This window comes from Camelus ferus, chromosome 10, assembly GCF_009834535.1.
Source record: "Camelus ferus isolate YT-003-E chromosome 10, BCGSAC_Cfer_1.0, whole genome shotgun sequence".
NCBI lineage: Eukaryota > Metazoa > Chordata > Mammalia > Artiodactyla > Camelidae > Camelus > Camelus ferus.
In genome coordinates this window covers 35,803,846-35,824,391 of record NC_045705.1, presented here as the reverse complement: position 1 = coordinate 35,824,391, position 20,546 = coordinate 35,803,846, and the positions used below count along the sequence as shown (strand labels likewise).

At 46.4% G+C, this 20,546-nt stretch overlaps 1 protein-coding gene across 1 annotated transcript in view; it reads left to right on the top strand.

The window, feature by feature from the left end:
* Positions 1 to 20,546, top strand: part of TENM4 (teneurin transmembrane protein 4) — a 2,614,134-nt gene that overhangs the window by 2,032,759 nt on the left and 560,829 nt on the right. Inside the window, exon 9 of the mRNA XM_032488752.1 lies at positions 9,563 to 9,618. The gene's annotated coding sequence lies outside the window, so the exon portion shown is untranslated. The remainder of the gene's footprint in view (positions 1 to 9,562; positions 9,619 to 20,546) is intronic.

The window sequence follows — 20,546 nt, the reverse complement described above, 5'->3', positions numbered from 1 at the left end:
AATGCATTTCCTGCTTTGCTGTTTCTTATGGGACCATAGTTCCTGTGCCTTGGGGAAGAAAGGAGAAGGTGACATCAGGCCCCTCCCAGCGGGACCTCAGCACCCCTTGGTCTTTGCCTCCTGGCACCTCCTCTTCAAGCCCTGTGGTCCAGCCAGAGAAAGCAGCACTGCCTTCTCTGCACGCACCCTCCCTCAGCCTGGAAAGCTCTTTTCTCACCCTTTGCCTGTCCAATGCCTCCTTTGTCCCCAGGGCCCTGGCAAGTGCCACCTCTCGCATAAAGCTTTTTCTGACGCTGCCAAGGAGAATTCATGGCTCTGTCTCTTTGGTGCCCGCAGCCCTGTCACTCGGGCCTCCCTTGAACCACTCAGCCTTGGGCTACAGCACAGACCTGTGTCCTTGACTATAAACCTCTGGGGCCCATGGCCTCGTCTGTTAGGATCTCATATGATCCTCAAAACTGAGTGTGGGTCCACACACAAAAATAATCTAACAGAAGGGAATTGAGTTGCTTTGATGGAGGCTGTGGCCACAGCCCCGTCACCCTGTCAGTGGCTCCAGCCAGGGGCTGTGAGACGGCGCTGGGGTTGAGAGGCCTGCAGGGGGGAAGCTGCAGTCCCAGCCATGTCAGAAAGGAACAGGTTGATTCGGGCAGATGGTTTTGTAGTTGATGCTGAAAGGACTCTCCTCAGAGCAGCTATGGGGCAGCGATGCCCACAGCCTTTGGTAGGTAACTGGGCCATTGCAGTCAGGTGGCCCTGAGGAGCCAGGCAGGGGCTACTAGCAGCCTGATGAGTGAAATTAGAGACCCTTCCCTTCGGCCTGGGTCAGCCACAGCTCCTTGTCTCCCCCTGCCGCAGGCTCTCCCCTCCAGTCCAGCCTCACTGCAGCCAGGGACTGATCTCAAGGACAAACGTGGCCCTATGATTGCCCAGCTTAAAACCCCCTGATGGCTGAGCCTGTTGCTAGAACCTGGCCCACGAGGTCTTCCAGGCTCCACCCCTGCATCCTTTGTAGCACGCATGCTCTCAGAAGATCCACTGCTCCTGCTGCTGCTCACCCTTTTCAGACGAGTCTGCATTTCGTACCTCCTGCCATGGACCTTTCCGTTCTGAAAACCCTGTGCTACTTGATGTCTTGCTTGAAGCCTGCTTCGCCCAGTCCTATCGCGGTGGGACTGACCCCTTCTGGGCTGGATGCTACTGCGGATCACAGACTGCCCCATCCCACCTGTCACACTTTGTACCTTTTCATGCAGGGAGCATGTCTTATTTTTTTTTAATTTTGTATTGAAGTGTAGTTGATTTACAATGTTAGCTTCAGGTACACAGCAAAGTGATTCAGTTATACATATGCACATTTTTTTTTCTTTTCAGATTCTTTTCCATTATATGTTATTACGAGAAATTGAATGTAGTTTCCTGTACTATACAGTAGGTCCCTGTTTATCTATTTTATATATAGTAATGAGTGTCTGTTAATCCCCAGCCTCTAATTTATCCCTCCCTTCCCTTTCTGTTTTGGGAACCATAGTTTGTTTTCTACGTCCATAGGTCTGGTTTTGGTTTGTAAATAGAATTTGTATCATTTTTTTTAGATTTGGCATATAAGTGATATCATATGATATTTGTCTTTCTCTGACTTATGTCACTCAGTGTAATAATCACTAGGTCCATCAATGCTGCTGCAAATGGCATTATTTCATTCCTTTTTATGGATAAATAATATTCCTGTGTGTGTGTGTATACATTACCACATCTTCTTTCTTCATTCATCTGTTGATGGACATTTAGGTTGTCTCCACTTCTTCTTGACCATCATTATTAGTGGATGTTATAAAAGCAGTGCGTGCTGTTCAGAACTGACATGCAGGCCCCAGCAATGTGCATGAGAAATGCCATTCCTTAGAATTCCCACAACAACCCTGGAAGGTTGGACAAGACTCTCCACTTTGCAGATGAGGAAGCTGAGGCTCAGAGAGGTTAGTTAACTTTCTCCGAGCCACACGGCTCATCTGAGTCAGAGCCAGGATTTGAACACTGGTGACCTCCATGCTGTCTCCACCTTCCCGGCCACCAGTTCCCATCTGGGTCTGGCACGCAGAGGAAGCAGCCAGCAGTTGCGTGCTAATGGAAGGGTGAGCCTGAAGCAGCTGGGTGGAGAAGCTGATGTGTCGAGGAGAGCTGACTTTCGTGTTTTTTAAAAATTAAAGAGGCTCTCTCCCATGGTTCCATGGGCCTGGTTGAAAAGAAGTGATGGTATCATGTAACATCTTAGATCGTTATTGGACTGTCCACGTTTTTAGGCAAATAATAAAACCATCGTTATCTCTGTTGTACAACATGGAAAAATACCTCACTCTGAAAGCAACTTGATGTCAGGTGTTCCCAGCCAGGGTGTAGAGTGACCCCACTCAGAGGAGGACACAGCTGGTCTTTGGAAAGCCAGTTAAGGCATCGGGTTTTATTCTTAACCCTGCCAAGCCGTGGGTTCTTAGGCTGTCGGCCAAGGCCCGGCGGCTAAAGTCCAATTTTCTCATCCTGAATTGCCTCATGCCTAAAATTCTTCATTTTTGTGATCTCCCACAAAAGCAGAAATCTAACCAAGAGGGAGGGAGGGAGGGCAAAACCTTTGAAATACCCTAAAGATAGCTAAAGTAAGCCTGGGTTGAGGACCTGAGCAGCAGCAGAAGTCCAGGAAAAAAAATCCACGCACCAACCACAGTGAGGTTGGAACCTACAGACCACGGTCCTCAGGGGAGAGCTCCCCCTCGCTCAGATATCTGGCAGTGACATGACCAGCATAGCTTGCATCAACAGCCTCTGTGTCTGAAGAGGGGGATACTTAAAGCTCAAGAAGCATCTCTGAGCCAAGGGGTCACTGGGACCTCGTGTGCAGGGGCAGCAGGGACCCCCAGAAAGGGGGCATTACCCTGCGCTTTCTCCAGCCTGCTCGGCTGGGTCACTGGTGTCCTTCCCTTGCAGGTTCTGAGGCCTAGAGTCCACCTGGATCTAGTGGGAAACCCAGGGGAACCTCAGCCCTCCTAGTGGATGGGACCTGGGCGCTCAGGGCACTTTTTCCAACCACAGAGTGCCCAGGGCTGACTGTGGTCTTCTGTTATCCTCTCCCTTTCCCAGTCTAATGGCCCAGTGCACAGCACTGGCCTTCTGCCTGGTGTCCTTTTCTGATCCTTGGTTCCCACCTGGGACTGGATGACTCTGAACCTCACTGAGCTTAGCTGCCAGACCCAAACCCCGTCCTAACCACCCCAGCTGTCTGGGCATCTATATGAGTGGGCAGGTACCCATCATCAATAAAAATGAATAGTTATTAATAACTAAGAATTATGATAATTCATTAAATAAAGGTTAATAATCCAGTGGTTTAGAGCATCATTTCCGGGCCAGACTGCCTGGGTTCACAATCCTGACTCCACTATTTATTAGGTGACTTTGGGCAATTTTATTAGCCTCTCGGACCCACCATTTCTATGTATAAAATGAGAAAAATAATAGTTCCTACTGCATGGAATTGCTTATGAGGATTAAATGAGTTAATATTTGTAAAGTGTTTAGGACAATGCCTAGCACACAGTAAGGACTATACTGTTAACTAAAATTACAATGGTGTCAGTGATAATAATATTCACTGACAATTTGTTGAGCCTTTGTTAGGCGACAGGCACTTAGGCATTGCAGCAAGCCAGGATGTAGGTGCTTTTACTATCCCTGCACTTCAGATGGAAACACAGAGACATGAGGAGGTTAAGGATGTGGCCCAAGCTCACCCAGCTGGGAGCTAATAGAGCCAGGGGTCAAAGCCAGACTCTGAGTCCAGAGCCAATGCTTCTAAACAACATTTAACAAAGACTTATGGAGCCCCACCAGGGGTCCCAATCACTCTTCTTTGGATCTTTAGATGGAGAAGGACATTCCAGATAGAGGGATGCTCAAAAAAGAGGATCTTAAAGCAGCAGGTAGAGGAGTGGTTGGGGATGAGGCTTCAGACAGAGGTGGGACTGAGACTATTTACTGCATCTTGGTCTTGTCTTCCCAGCTGAAACCCAGCCTCCTCCAGGGCAGGAGGCGAGCTTTTCTTCTTCTTCTGTGCCCCCCTTAGCATGGATGAACACCTGAGCCCTCCACATCAGGCCTCAGCAAATCCCGGATCTACCAATCTCCTCCCAGTCTCTGCCTCGCCCAGGATATCAGTGGCCAGAGTTGACCAAAGTGAGTCCGTTGACCTCTTACGTGCAACTGATGGTCACGCCCAGGGTAGTGCTCCATGATTAGCTTGAGAAGAGTCCAAATTAAGCCAAGGAAACGGTGGCTCCACACCCTGGCCTCCTCTGGGGCTTCCATCGCAGAGGCCCTGTAGGAAAAGGAGAGGGGTGCGCTTGCACCAAGTTCAGTGCGCAGAATGCTGAGCGGAGGACAAGGCGGGCGTGGTGAGCAGGGCCGAGATGTAACTACAGCAGAGCTGAGCCTGTCTGACCTGCAATTCACTTTTTTAGTTTTTTAATTCAGAAAAAAAAAAAAACCTAAAAGGAAATACTCATAAATATAGGTACTGATCTATAGAGGGAAAAAACCCATCCAGTCAATTGTGCTAGGTGATGCAAATTTATTTTTAAATGTTAGACAGTAGAGAAGGCAGTGACTTAGATGTAATTACTATGTAATTTGGCTTGAAATTAAGTCCATTAAGAGTCGTTCATTGAATGTGGGCAAAACACGAGGTGGAGAAGAGAGGAAGGAGCTACAGAAAAGCACCAGACATGGACTCTGCTTCCAGATCCTTCCACCCCACTGATCTTGCGGTTCCCAACGCCAAGGCTTCAGTTTGTTTTGGAGAGAGATGAGACAGTCCTTCAGGACTGGGCTTAATTACACCAGGGAATGTGCCCTTAAACACCAGGCCTGGTTTTTCAGCTCATCTGCTTTCCATACGAAAACTCACATTAATTTATTCATAAAACCTAGAGTTGATTGCTTGGTCCTTGGAATAGACAGGTTATGTGATTTTTTTTTTTTAACTTGAGAAAGAAATTAATTCAGTAAGTGTATGATGAGTGCCTGCTCTGTGCTGGGTACCATCTGAGTTCTGAGTAGACAGTGCTGGGTAGAGTCCCATCCCTGCCCTCATGGAGCCTGCAAACCATGCCAGGTGGTACAAGATTGCAGTTGTGAGATGGGCCATGAAGGAAAACTCCATGCATAGCCAGAGGAGCTCACTTGGTCTAGCGGCTCAGGGCTTCAGTGAGGAGATGGTGTTTAAGCTGAGAGAGGGGCCAGGAGAGTTTGGAGTAGCCAGCAAAGAGGGGAGCGAACAGCCTTCCAGGCGGAGGAACAGCATGTTCAGGGCCTCGACATGGGGAGAAGAGGACCTGAAAGGAAGCCAGCGCACTACGAGCAGAGACTGAGGGGCAGGTGGCTGTATGCAGAGGCCAAGCAGCGCAGAAACTGGGTCCTAGAAGCAGCCTTTCAAGGCACAAGAGCACGTTATGGACTTTGAATCTGATCTTCAAGGAATAGGAAGCTATCAAAGGGTTTGGGGCAGCAGGGATGATTCCCTGTGTATTTTATTTTTAATTGAAGCATAGTCAGTTTACAATGTTGTGTCAGTTTCTGGTGTGCAGCATAATAGTTCAGTTATACATATACATATATATATTCCTTTTCATATTCTTTTTCATTATAGGTTACCACAAGATATTGAATATAGTTCCCTGTGCTATACAGTAGAAATTTGTCGTTTATCTATTTCATATATAGTAGTTAGTATCTGCAAATCTCAAACTCCCAGTTTACCCCTTCCCACCCTCTCCCTGCCCCAGTAACCATAAGTTTGTCTTCTATGTCTGTGAGTCTGTTTCTGTTTTGTAAATGAGTTCATTTGTCTTTTTTTTTTTTAGATTCCACATATAAGTGATATCATATGATATTTTTCTTTCTCTTTCTGGCTTATTTCATTTAGAATGACAATCTCCAGGTCCATCCATGTTGTTGCAAATGGCAGTATTTTATTCTTTTTATGGCTGAGTAGTACATCGTATAAATATACTACAGCTTCTTTATCTAGTCATCCGTCAATGGATATTTAGGTTGTTTCTGTGTCTAGGCTATTGTAAATAGTGCTGCTATGAACATTGGGGTACAGGTGTCTTTTCAAATTAAGGTTCCCTCTGGATATATGCCCAGGAGTGGGATTGCTGGATCATATGGTAAGTCTGTTTTTAGTTTTCTGAGGAATCTCCATACTGTTTTCCATAATGGCCTGTGTGTATTTTTTAAAAACCCCTCTACCTTCTGGGTGGTGAGAGAATGGAGTAGAGGACGTGAGGAGAACAGGTAGGAGGCGACTGCAGGAGTCCAGATGAGAGAGGATGGTGGCTTGGCAAGGGTGGTGGCACTGGAGAGGGAAACAAACACACTGGTTTAAGGCCTGTTTAGGAAGTGGGATGGTTAGGACCTGGTGGCCGGTTGGCTGTGGGCGAGGAGGCACAGGGTGGTATTAAGGCAGGGCTCTGGGATTCTGGTGGGGCAACTAATAGGTGAAGTGCCCTCTACTGTGATTTAACGTGTTGGAAGAAAGCTAAAAAAAAAATAGTAATGATATTCAAGGCAAAAGATTAGCAAACTCTATGTAACAAACAAGAAAGAGACCAACACTGGCCAAGAAACAGGGAAAGGACAGCGAACTTGCACTTCCTGAAAACAGAAGTACAAATGGCCGAGAAACATAGAAAAAGATATTCAACTGATATTCAAAAGTTGTAGATTAAAATAACCAGGCTCCATTTACCCATCACTTTGGCAAAGATAAAAGAGCACGCTAAAGCCCAGGACTGTTGAGAGCACAAGGGATTGGCATGCCCATAGACTGCTGGTGGAAATTGAAATTTGATATAGTCTGGGGGTGGGGGAGATGGCAATTATAATTTTTTTAAATGTTAAAAAATATGTAGTCTAAGTATGTAATCAAACAACCACAAAAAAGATGTATGTGCCAAGATTTTAGAGTATTTACACCAGTGAAAAATTGGAAACAACCCAAATGTTCATCAGTAGGGGATTAATTACATATCTATGTAACTGTTTAAAAAGTAGATTGAAATTAGTGTGTAAAGTATGATCCCATTTTGAAAAGTATCTGGATGCGTATGCATGTGAATGACTGAATACGTGGATATGTATACAAAAAGATTTAGAAGGAAATCTAAAATCATATTGCTAGTGATGGGTGAGTTTTCATTGTATTTAACATATTTGGGCAAATAGTCAGAAAAAAACGATGCTTTAAAAGAAGACAAGATAATAACTGCAATATAACAGAGGTTGTAATTCACCTGTTACCATAGGAAAACCAAGAAAGGGAGTAACTAATTCTGACTTGGGTTGGTGGGAGCAGGCTTCACGGAAGAGGTGTCATTGGACTGAGAATGAATAATCAGGGCTAGGTTGGTTCATTTTCTTGTTTCTGCACAGCTGTGTAGCTCGTATTCAAGAGAAATAGGGAACTCCACAGGAAGAAAGACACAGCCAGGTCTGCAGACCTGTCAGTCTGTTTGCTTCCTGGTCATAAAAAATTCATGCCAATTAATTTTAAACCAGGTAACAGGAAACGGAGGCTTAAAGCTCTAGAAAGGCATGCAGCAACAGCTCCGATCAGCGTCCAGTGCAGTCACTGTGGCACTTTCTCCTACTTGCCCCGCCTCGGTTGGGTTTTACACTCATTTGTAGCAGCAGTGGCATTCCTAGGTATTCTGTTATCAGCTCTTTCTATTTCCTTGGTTACTATCTTGGATCTTTGACTAAGTAATCACTTTCACTTCACATTTTCTAAACTTGGTTTTAGAAATGATGCTGCCTCCTAGCAAAGTGCCCTTTGGGCAACTTAACTATGCGTTCATAGATGAGTCGCTTTGGGGAAAACCTGGCGACTTAACGGAACAGGAAGACCCTGCCTTGATTTGGAAACAGAACTTAATCGGTGGCCTTATGACATGGAATGGGAAATTTGGGGTCTGAGGAAGGCCAGAGGGGAAACTGAATACGCTCACAGAGCACAGGGTCAGAAATGGGCCAGTGGAGACCGGAGCCCCGGGTCCTTTGGTTGCCAGCTGTGTGACCTCAGGCAACTTTCCTGACTCTTAATACGTGTCTGGTGTCTTTGCTGTTTCCGCTTTGAAATAGGACAGAGTTAGATTCTGAGATCTGGCTGCAGCCAAGTAAGGGACCTTAAGCCAGCCTTCCCAGGGTAAATCAGAGGCACTGCTGGGAGTTGGGCAGAAGTGAATGAGTGTTTAAATTGCAAATATTACTCATTTTAATGAGTATTAGACAAAAGTATATAAACAGCACATCCAGCCTATGACTTCAGAGATATTTTTACCTAGAATGACCGTGATTAAACATCCCTTTAAATTGATAGCAACCATTTTGCAGTTATAGAATCCATCTTCATTGAAAGGTGGTCTTCCATTGGGCCATAGAGAGAAGGGGAAGAAATCAAGAAGGGCAGAAACTTTTTTTAAAAATCTGTTAAAAATAAAGTTAAGTAAAATCTGGGAATTGATTGGGAAAAATTAGTAAACTGTAGTGGTGGTGAGACGTTGACCTGGTGAAGATCATGAAAGTGTTACCAACATGACTGCAGGGGGGCTTGGCCAGGTGGCCAGACCTCAGTGAGCTGCAGTTCTCACACCTGTAATGTCTCCCAGGCGGTTATGAGGATCAGAGATGATATCCACGGATGTTATCGGCTCAGTAGCTGTCAGATAGCAGGGACTCAGATATATGAGTTTCCTTTCCTTTTCCTTAGCCTCACCTTTTTAAGTTGAAAGTGATCTCTGAGATTGGCCAGGCCAGTTTCCTTACTTTCCGGATGAGGTAATGAAACCCAAACTGGGGGAAGACCAGCCCAGGCCTCCTAAAATCACGTGCTCCCCACTACACTGTGTGCACAGTGCCTGGCAGAGCTGTGACCACGGGCCTGAAAGGTCTTGGGGAAACTGAAAAAAAAGACATGGGAATGAAAATGAGTTAATTACGCAGCAGCATCATGGTGGGTGGGGAGGGGTTAATCAGGATTTGCTTGGGCTTTTCAGTGTAGTACATCTTCACAGCAAATTGACCTACTCTGCAAAATGTTAAACTCTATGTAGAGAAGAAAAAAAAATTGGAAAAATACCCCAAACATTGGAAATGAGTATGTTGAAGTAGTGGCATTTTTCATTGCTCTGTTTCTCCTGGTATTTAATGATATCTTGCATTTTGACATCTCTGAAAAATAAAAATAGGTGCCAGAATGATTGGAAAGCTGAATTTTCTGTACGGAGAGTTGGGTACCATTGGTACCCTTCTTGGTATGTAACTATCACACTCTGCATTCATTGCCACACTTCATTTTTGAAATATTCCCTTCCAGCCCCTGACTATTAGCAGTCTCCCCAGCTGCGTGGGATCATAAGCAGTTGGAAAGCAGTATTGGGTATAAAACCTATGATGCCTTTTAGTCCAGTGGTCTCAAGAGATTAATTGTGATCGTCTTCTTGTTTTGCAGATGGAAAAACTGAAAATCAGAGAGGGCTAGTGATCTCTGGGACACTTGGTCAGTAGGTAAGTGACAATGCTGAGTGTGAGCCTGAAACCAGATCTGTGTCTAGTCTCGGTGACTCAATCTCTGCAGGCCTGTCATCCCAATCTTACGACTTTTCTGATTTGCGCAATTCAAGTCAAGAAGTAAGATGTGTTGGTCTGGGGCATTTGGGTATTATTTGCACTTGTGGTTTCTGTTTGTTCCCACTGTAGAGATGGAATGTTTAACAGGCGGGTTTGTGGCGTCTTCTTAAGCATTGCCTGACCCATTCTGGATCGTTCGCTGGGAATGGTAGGGCTGGTTAAAACCTGGCCAGTGCTGTCACTAATGGGATATCACTACCCCTTCATCAACAGACCCAAGAGTTTGGTGCATATAGAACAGAGGGCCCTGGATTAGGGGGTCTGGGGATCTGGGTTTCAGTCCCACGATGAGCTTCTCTGGGACCTTGAGCAAGCCACTTAACTCCGGGTTCCAGTCATTTTTCATTCATTCTTTCAAACTGTTTTCCCTCAGAATATTTGGTGCCAGGCTCTGGTGCCAGGCAGGGAGGATAACAAGATACATACAACACAAGCTTTGCTCCGGAGACACTCACAGCCCAATTTATGAGCGCCTCCATTTCCTCATTACTGTCTCATCATGAGAATTTCTAACATCTGCTTTGGAGTTTACAATCTCTAGGGCATTTTGTGATCTTCCCCAAAACTCCATAAGATGGAAAGAAGTTATTACCATTTTGCAGAGAGAAAACTATGGCTTAGAGAGCTGGCTGAGGCCATAGAATGAGGGAGGATCAGAGCTGCCCTTGAAGCCAGATTTACTAGCTCCCAAGCATTTGTTTCTGATAACAGCAAACTGTTCCATTGATGGTGTTAGCATTTGAATGGGCATTTCTGTACCCTGCCCCTTAGCAGTGAGTGAAACACAGGGGAGATCAGCACCCAGAGGGAACCCACGCTGCTGCGGGGAGACTTTTCTGCAAGGAGTACTTCCCTGTGTCTAGCTGATTATTCCAGAAAGCAACGCCTTCTGCCTGTGAGTGAAGGCGGCCTTGGGCTCTGGGTAAGCTGATAACCAGAGGAAAACATGCCGCAGGCCCAGGGCCCAAGGCCGCCTCCTCCAGGTGGCTGGGACTCAGCATATCAGAGAGCCTGATGCAGGCCAGCGGGGCACAGCCTCCTTCGTCTACAATGACCCTGCTAAACGCTGTCGCTTTCCACCAAAGCTTAATGATCCTGGGAGCTTCTGCTTTTGCAGAGTTGCTTGGCCTCAGGCAAGATGTGGAGAATGATATGGATTAGAGGCTGTGCTGTTTGTTTGTGGGGAAGACAACTCCTCCAGTGTGAAGCTCTTGGGCTCCCTCAAAGTCGGGAATTTCAAAGGGTACGTGAATAACGTCAGGGACTGAGCCTGTTTTTTCTGTTTTACAGTGTGTGTACTTGTGGATTGTGGCTATCTTTGATAAAGAGGTACCGGCATATGTGTGATGTCTGGGATGTGCAGGATTTGTGGGGCAAGTCTGTGTGCTGTGTAGGGCATGGGGTACGTGAAAAGTGTGTGTGTGTGTTTAATCTCTAAGAAGCAATTCTTATGAAAAAAAGAAAACACTTACGGGTGTAATTTTTCAACAGGACCCAGAAATGGGCTTTTAATAAGCATCATTAAACTCTTTGATTACAAGGGGAGACCAGTCATCCTTTCATCCTGGCTTAGATCACATAGCTCTCCCTTGCCCTGTTCTTTGAGGTCAGATAAAAACTCATGCTATTTGTATTGGTCTTTCCAAAGCCTTTTCTCCCCATTCTTGCCCTCCCCAGCCCCTGCCGCTACCCCGTGCTTGTCTGATCTCCCCGCTTGAACCTCACACAGGGCTGGCGTCAGGGCTGACAGATGATAGCTGCGGGTGCGCCTGGAATCTGAGAGTCCTGTGTCTCGCACTGCCCCAGCAGGAAACTTGAGGTTCTTTGTTTCAGAGGTGCTCAGAGCTGAGATCTGGGGCCCCTTTCTTTCCCTGAGAGTCACTTACAGCCACTGACACCCAGCAGGGCTGTGTGTGTGTGTGCAAACCCCTTCCCTGCATGGTTTAGATTTCCCCTTGTCCGACACAGGAGGATGAGACGCTGTGTTGAAAGACAGGTTTCGCTCTGGACAAAAAGCATTCTGCCAGGTCTCCTAAGGAGGCTGGTTCCCAGAGTGATTATCTTTCCCAAGCTGGAAGCGAGGTGTGCCGCCACAGGAAGCCAGGTAGGCTTAGCAACGGGCTTATCAGGCTGTGCTGCGGGAATGTTCATTCATGTGAACGGGTCTGGGTTTGTGCAATTTTGTTCTTCTCTGTGCACAGGCTCAGTTCCCGGGCTGGTGTGTTCTGATTTGCATGGCTCCTTTTCAGAGGCAATGCACCCTGTAGGGTGTGGATTTTTGCCTGGTTTGTCCTTGTTCACCCCATGGGGCCCAGCCCTGGGGTACCCAGCATGGGGGTGAGTGTGCAGTGTTTGTGATCTACATAGACGCTGCTGGCTCCAGAGAGCAGAATGGCCCCGGAGGGGTACTGCTGCCTTATGTAACATACCAAGCCCTCATCTGAGTCCTTGCTTGGCCTCTTCCTGCAACAACTGCTCAATTTCTCTGTGCCTCTCTCCTATAGGGCCTGCCTTATTTGGAACATTCTGTCTAGTTCTTGCCCGTAGCTCCATGGCCGTGGCCAGCCTCTGGTCCCTATGGCTCCAGTTGTTGGCTCAGAACTGGCTCCAAACCAAAGAAGCCACTGAACATCAAAATCCTGCTTACACATCCCAGGTGGCTGTGCCGCCTTGACCTTGAGACTTACCTAGGCAGTTCTCCAGGGCTGGGACAATAGCCGTTCGGTGTCAGCTGTAAGAGACATCTATTTTATTAAGCACCTACTATGTGCAAAGCACTGTGCTAACATATTAGATATATTTTTTTCTAATTTTATACTCATTTTCCAGATGAGATAACTAAGTTTCAAAGAAATTAGCTGACCCAAGAGTACATAATTATTCAGTGATAGTGCTGGGACGTGAACCCAGGTGTTTGGGTTAGAAAGCATAAGGTTTTGATTTCTGTAAAGCATGTGGCACACAATGCCTGGCAGAAAATGGTTGTCACTTATTACTGATAATTCTTTTAAAAGTAATTATTTAATGAAGTACTTACCACATTTCATCCTAATCGTTGGTTCTTCTGTGGTCCTCTCTCACTGGACTGTGAGGTTCTTGAGGGCAGAAACTGGAAGGTACAGAGTTTAAAGCAACTGATCAATAAATGTTTGAGTGATTTAACAGTTTCTGTAATACTTCCCTGTACTGACCTCTGACTACGTGCTTGGCAGAGTGCTAAGTGTTTTGTAGGTACACGATTTTGTTTTCTTAAAATGGCCCTGTAAGATAGATACTATTCATAATAATATTTATAATAAGGAAACCCAAAGCTTGAAGAGTTTTGAGTAACGCTTCCCAGGGCTGGGAATGGGACCCCAGCTGACTGCTCACCTGCTGTGTCCTGCCTCGCCCAGATGCACTGGCCTCCCCCAGATGTCCCAGCGTCCCTCACATCCACAGCTGATGCCCTGGGCTCCTCCAGTGACTTCCTGTGAGGCTGTCACTCAAATCCAGTGCCTGCTTATCAGAGCTGTGTGAGGGTTCCATCCAGAAGGGACGGAGCTGGTGAAGGCTGGGGCACCCATAGTCTTGTATAAAAGACAGTCAGAAGAGCCACTTATAAAATTGACAAGAAAAGGGTGTCCTTCCTGAAGAGCAGACCTGATTTATAAGACACAGGCAGGGGTGAAGTTAACATCAGGAGTCACAACGTTTTGAGAACAGTGGTGAAACGTTTCAGTGGCATTTTCTGGGGAAATTTCTTGGGCTTGGCAAGCAGGTGGCCACAGACTCATTGGTGGGTGAGGCCGGATGAGGGGAAACGCCCTGGTGCCCTGCTCTCAAGGGAGGGCCTCCCTTCTGGGATCTTCCCCCAAGACCTCATGGACCAATGACTGATTTCATCACGGGGAGCTTCATCTTATGCAAGCTGAAGAAATGGTGTTCCACCCTCATTACCATAAGATAATTGACCCCTTGTGACTTTGTCCAAAGGCGAGCAGGAGCATGCACTTTTAGTGAAAGTTAAGGGGCAGGGAGGAGGATTTGAGTTGGGAAAGAGAGGGGCTTGGAATGGCTCTGGGGAAGTCCGACTGTTGACTCCTGGCAGGACCGGGGCTTGCTCTGCATGAATCCAGGTGTGTTCTGTGTCCCGAGGACTCTAGTGGGGTACACTGGTGCCCTCCTCTACAGGCTGGAACAGAACAGCTGCTTTGGTAGACCACAAGGGAACACTCCTTGGCCAAGAGAAAAGCAGGCAGAATGACAACATGCTGACATATAGTTAAAGTCTTCAGGGACATGTCTTTGGGTGGCTTAGGGCTTTGCTCCTCTGGGGGCTGGCCCTGTGCACCCCGAAAGCAGTGGCGATCCTGGGTCTTGCAGCTGGGCCTTTCAGGCACTTCCTCTTTCCCCCATAGCAATGCTTCTTAAATCCTGCTCTGCAGAGCCCCAAGGGTTTAGTGGAATCCCCTATGAGACGTCCACTGGAGGCAGGCAGACCATTCCCTGTGGGCTCCTGGACCCCACCTTACCCATCCTCTTCTCCTTGTTTGCACACTGGGTGTCCTTGTTGCCAAGACTGGTGTTTGGCCGCGCTGTTTGTTTATAGCCAACATTTATTCTCATTGGCCATTGTGTCCATTCTGATCGGTTGCTGTCTGTGCCATATCAGTTGTTAAATATTTTGAAGTTCACTCCTGCTTGCAAGCCTTCCTTTTGCACAGAGCCAAAGGTCCCATACCAGTTGCGTCCTAACGCAGGCGCGTCATGCCAGCCACCAGCCTGGGAGCCACTGCTGCACAGAACCGAAATGGTTCTATTATCTTTGAGAAGTGCTTGCTATGTTTCCTCCTCCATCCTAGGGCCACAGAGTCACCCGAATGTCACCAGCCCACGTAGCCACATGGGGCTCGGCAATTTGTGTATCCTTCCCACCGCCACCGAAGCAGAAGCCCTGGTTTTGCTGCCGTGTCAGACCTGGAAGCAGGAAGTGGTCTTTTTTGTCCCAGTCCCTGGCAGTCTCTTTAGCCGGCAGGTCGCAGGCTTTCCTGCCTGCCCGTGGACACGACTCCTGGATCCACTCAGCTGGGCCTTTGTAAACAAACCACTCTCTCAAATGAGCAGGGTGTGCTAGCTTTTCTGGCAGAATTCCCTATGAGAGTTTGTTCTTTCCTTCCCCCTTTTCTTGGAAAACAAGAAAGAAAAGCAAAAGGAATGACAGAAGAAATATTAAGTCAAAGTGCATGCATTGGAGACGCAGGCAGACCTGGATTTCTAACCAGGCTCTGCTCCTCATTAGCTGTTTGACCTCAGGGAAATGGCTCAATATTCTGGTCTCAGTTTCCTTATCTGTAAGATGGGAATGATGAGGAAAATGACAACGACATTACCACCTGCCTGGAAGGGTTTTAAGCATTTACCCGACAAGCCCCTGAGGTAAAGGGCACTCTTCTCCCCTCATCTTACAGATGAGGAAACTGAGGCACAGAGCAATGGGGTGACTATTCCAAGGTCACACAGCTAAATGGCGAAGCCCATGCTCAAACCTAGGTGGTCTGGCTGCAGAGCTCGCCTGCCAGCCTCTGTAGCTCTGTCTCAGGGCGTGTGGGAACTGAGTTATTCCTGAGTGACATGACTGCATTGAGGGTGTTCTTTCTACAAGCAAATTCTCTTCTCTTGTTCTGTGAACAGAGAACAAGAAAAAAATCTTTCCTTTCACTGAGTACCACTGTCTGTTGGGTATTACACTATGTGCTTTGTATTCGTTATGTTATGTAAATGTTACAGTTTCCATTTTTAATATTGTTCTAATTGTGTGGATGAGGGGTCAGCAGAATAAGCAGCCTTGTAAGGTAGTGAGCTCCCCGTCAAGGGTATGATCCAAACAGGAACAAGATAGCCCCTGGTCGGGGCTGTGGATTGGATTGTTGGCTCATCTCCTAGATTACACGGTACTTTTCAGTGCTTGGTCCAGGATCTGAACTGTTCCCTGGGTTTTGCCAAAGTAGATAGGATGGATTACCAGGGTTCCCCTGAGCTAATGACAGTGTTTTAGTGTTTTCTAGAAATCATACACTGACCTGAGCAAACAGCAGAGGCCAGCTAAGTGGTTTCTGCCTGTGTCTGAAATTTACATGATTAGGAATCAAGAAACTCAGATTCTAGTCTAGGTTCTACAATTGGTTGGGAAATCACTTAACTTCTCTGTAACTTTTGTTTAAAGAAAATAATAAAAAAAAACTTAAAAAGTTGTTATGCCTATAAAATAATAATAGATATAAGTTAAAAACGTCATGCTAATGAGGTTTGTTAGTGTAAATTCTTCCTCCTTCTGGTGACACCTTCAGTCTACAATGATTCCAAATAATGAATCAGGGACAAATACTGTCTCTCTGAGGGCTGGAGTCCGGGAGGAGGGGAGACTGAAAATGAGAGGATTACAGCCAGCCCATCATTTTTAGATTAGATAGCCTCCAAGCCTAAAGCAGAAACTTCCTCCTAACGTAGGCAGGAGAGGAAAGGATGAAGAACTTATCTCTGAGTTTCCTTGCAAACAAGGGGAAAAGGGAAAGCTGATGGATGATGTGTTCTCATTGGCTAACGCTGAGTCTTTGTGGAGGAAGAAGTAAACACAGATGACAAGCTGTTAGCTAGGCATAGAGAGATATAGCTCATACAGGAAGGGTAGATACATGATGTATTAAGTTAGGTTCCCAGGACCAGACTCTGGGACCAAGATTTGGGTGCAGAAAGTATACTGGGCTTGCCCTTAGGATCAACACCTGTACGGGGGTAAGGGAAGTAAGACTGGATCCAGGGGGTAGCTGAACATCAACGGAGTCACAACAGAGGCAACAACAGAGGCACAGGGAGCTCTGGAGCTTGGATGGTCCTTCACTACACGGCATTGAGTCAAGGGGAGGTAGCCTTACTGACCTCTCCAGCAACAGATGTGCACTGCCCCTGGGCGAGGCAGCTCCCTTGCACTGCAGCCCGTTCCTGGAGAGGGACTCCACCGAGCGCTGTCAGCAGCCGACAGCAACAGTCCCCGCAGCTGGGGGAATGAGTGCTTCGGTCCCATAGGGATTCTCTGGGCAGCACATCACAGCATCCGCTACACATGGCACGCCCATTCTGCCTTACATCCCACCGCAGACATCACGAATTGAAACAGCTGTCTACCACCATGTTCAGATGATGTCTCAGAATTTGTTCAGGTACACTATCAACCAGTGGGAACTGGCTCATGAGAAGGAACCTGTTGGCTCCCTTTGGCCTCTGCATCTGTAGGAGACATTCACTGATGGTGTCATAATAGGCCTCCCATGTTATGATGACGCTTTCAAGATCGAGCAGTTGGCAAATCTTAGACAAGTTCCCTGACATGAATAGTGGAAAATGTGATTTAAACATACATATTTCCTTACTATTCCCTTTGACCACTTTCCATTTATCTGAGCTCTGGCTTGTTTTCCTCTTATCCTGCTAAACGCAGTTTTCCCCCCAGGATTCATTTCCTTTTCCTCCCCCTCTTTTTGAATTTTTTTTAAAAAAATCAATTATTTTTGTTTTTACTTCCCACGCTCCTGTTATCTCATCCATTTTTATTTCCTCCATCAGCCACTTCGGACATCCCTCCTTCACTCAGTTCATGTTACAGGTCACCTGCCTAGTCTGTCCATCTCGTTCTCCTCTCCAGCCTCCAGAACGACAATGAATGACATCCAAGGTTAGCTGAAGAAGAAACAGACAGTTAGAGAGATTAAGACGCTTTCTGGATGAGACACCTTGCAGGAGACTGGGGTGGACTTTATCTTGGGCCTGCTACTTCCCAAAGTCTGTATCCTTTCTTGAATACCCTTGACATTTGTTGGGGTGATCTCCTGATGACCCAGGTTCTCCTTTTTGCATCGTGCCTGGCTGAGAACTCTACATACTTTAGCTGTTAATCCCATTGGTCATTATGAACCATTGTCGAGTGCAGGGAGACCCTTCTCCTTTCCCTGAATGGGCTAATTATAGAGTACTGGGTGCAGCCTGGCCCCTGGGCCTACCAGCTATCCATGTCATTTAATTCCAGAGATGCTCCAATGGTGGGGAGCTTTTGGGATCACAAACTCAATGTCAGGGTCGATGTGATGGGGCTGACACTGAAGCCAACAGATGACTTGTTAGGATTCTTGATAAATGAGACTTCAGTCAGTCCAGCTGGTCAGCTGCTGAAAGCCGGGTGGCATCACGGAGGGCCCCACCTGGGGCTCTGTGCTGAATGCCTATGCTCTGATCCGTCATCCTCCTTCAAGGAAGGTTCATTTGGTGAAGAGGGGTCTCTTGCTTTTAGCTGAGGGCTGGTTCCATCAAAACCAAGAGTCAGTTAGATTGTCATTAAAGAGGACCTCCAGAGACTTCTATTCTGTGCTAGAAATGAGGTTAAATCCTTGAAGCCAGAGAAATAAAACCAGTGTCCTACCTCTTCACTCTTAAAATGTGGGCTGGTATTTCTTTGCCATTGTGTACATGGAAGACCTGGGCCCCACAGCCTCCTGATGCTGTGAGGCTTCTGATTCTGCCCTCTGCCCTGGAGACAGTGAGGTCTTTGCACGGAGAGGAATTTAGAATCCTCAGGGTGAGAGGAAAGAGGTTGATTTGAGTCCTTGCTCCTCTCCCTGATGCAGATTTTCTGTGTGACCTTGGACAGGGCACTTGACCTCTATGCCTCAGTGTAACCTCAATGTCAATGTAGAAAGTGGCCACTATAATACCTGAAGTGCCTACTGCTGGAGAAGCACCTTGTGTAATGACCTGTATGTAGCAGGCGCTCTGTGAATGATACCATGGTTTCCTTCCCCACCTTCACCTCCTTACTTAGCAAGATCAGTGAAGTTGTTACTAGACACTGATGACCTATAGAGCAGGACTATTTCTTCACGGAATGTTTTCAGTCTTCACTGGATGATCCAGGGCTGAGTGGGCTCTCTGCGCTCCATCCAGCATGCTTTCTCTCTGGACCCAAGGAGGCAGGTTACATCTTCAATACCTCCTACCAGCCCTGACTTGGAGAGGGTGCCTCTTCATTTTCTGATTCATCACCACCACCCCAATCTTCCTTCCTAGTGGGATGTCACCAAGATTTCTCAGAAGAAGGGGTGGCTATGGTGGCGGGGAGAGCTCCTACACCCTGAACTGGCTTCATGAAAACACAAGATGCTCTTGACCTCTCTAAGACTCAGTCTTCTCATTTATAAAGTAGAGTAATAATACTTCCCTTGTGGCATTGTCTGAGGATTGCATGTGATAACACACATGAGAGCGTGCTGTGGAACCATCATGAGGTTTGTGATTACGGATGCTGTCTTTTGTCTGTGAGTTTCCACCTCTTGATCTGACCCCTTCACCAACAGCTCCCTGTACAAGTTCCCTAGTGGATCTGGACTATGCAGACAACTGTCCAGCAAGCTGTTTGTGGAAGTTTCACTCTGACCCTTCCCAAGGAATGTGCTTTAGTTATTTATGTCTGTCTACTTCTCCAAACTTAAGATATTTAAGAACAAGGTCCAGTCTTCATTCATCGATGTCCCCAGGATGTAACAGATGTACCAGAATTGTCTGAGCAAATACACGAAGATGAAAGGTAATGAACGCTATGAGTATCTGCTCCACATCTGCTCTGGGGATGTAAGGTCTAGCAGCCCTGAGGCGGCTGATGCTATTCCACACTTAAGAAAAGGAAACTGAGGCCCAGAGAGGTGGAGCCACTTACTCCAGAGCACCCAGCCAGTAACTAGCAGAGTAAGGGACGCAGCTTCAGGGCCCTCGACTCCCAGGCTAGTTCTCATCTCCCACCCTGAGCTGTCTCTCTCCCTCTTTTCTTTTCAAATGATATTGCACAAATATCATTAAAACAACCATAACAAGGGAAAAAATAAAATTAGCCTCCATCTCACCACTCCCAGCAAGTCAGCAGTTTCCATCTTTCCACCTCCCCGCAGTCTCTTCCCTGCATATGTTCTTTTTTAATAACAGCATTAATGAGATATAATTCACATGCCATAACATTCACCCTTTTAAATTGTACAATTCAGTGTTTCCTAGAATATTTACAGGGTAGTGCATCTAATTTTAAAATAGTTCATAGCCCCAAAAACAAACCCCATCCTCATTAGCAGTGTCTCGCTGTTCCCTGCGCCCCCACCCCAGCCCCTGGCGTTCGCTCATCTTTCTCTCCACATAGATTGCCTATTCTGGACATTTTATGAAACCAGAATCATATAACATGCTGTCTTTGTGTCTGGTTTCTTGCACTTAGCATAATGTTTTTAAGATTTTTCCATGTTGTGGCCATCCATCCATTAGTATTTCATTCCTTCCTGTGGCTGAATAATACACACACACACACACCCCTCACTTTGTTTATCTAGGTATCCGTTGATAGATATTTGGGCTATTTCCACTTTCTAGCTACCATGAATAATGCTACTAGGAACATTGGTGTACAAATTTTTGTGCAGACGTATGCTTTTCGCTCTTGGGGTATATACTGTAAATGCTGTTGCTAGGTTCTGTGATAACTCTATGGTTAATATTTTTTAGGAACTGTCAGTTCTCAAAAGTAACTGCACCATTTTACATTACCACCAACAATGTATGAAGTTTCTAATTTTTCCACATCCTTCCCAACTGTTCGTTGTCTTTCCCTCTTTTTTTAGCTCTCCTCGTGGGTTTGAATTGGTATCTCATGATGGCTTTGATTCAGATTTCCTCTAAGGACTGGTCAGCATGTTTACATGTGCCTATTGGCCATTCTTATATCATTTTTTTGAGCA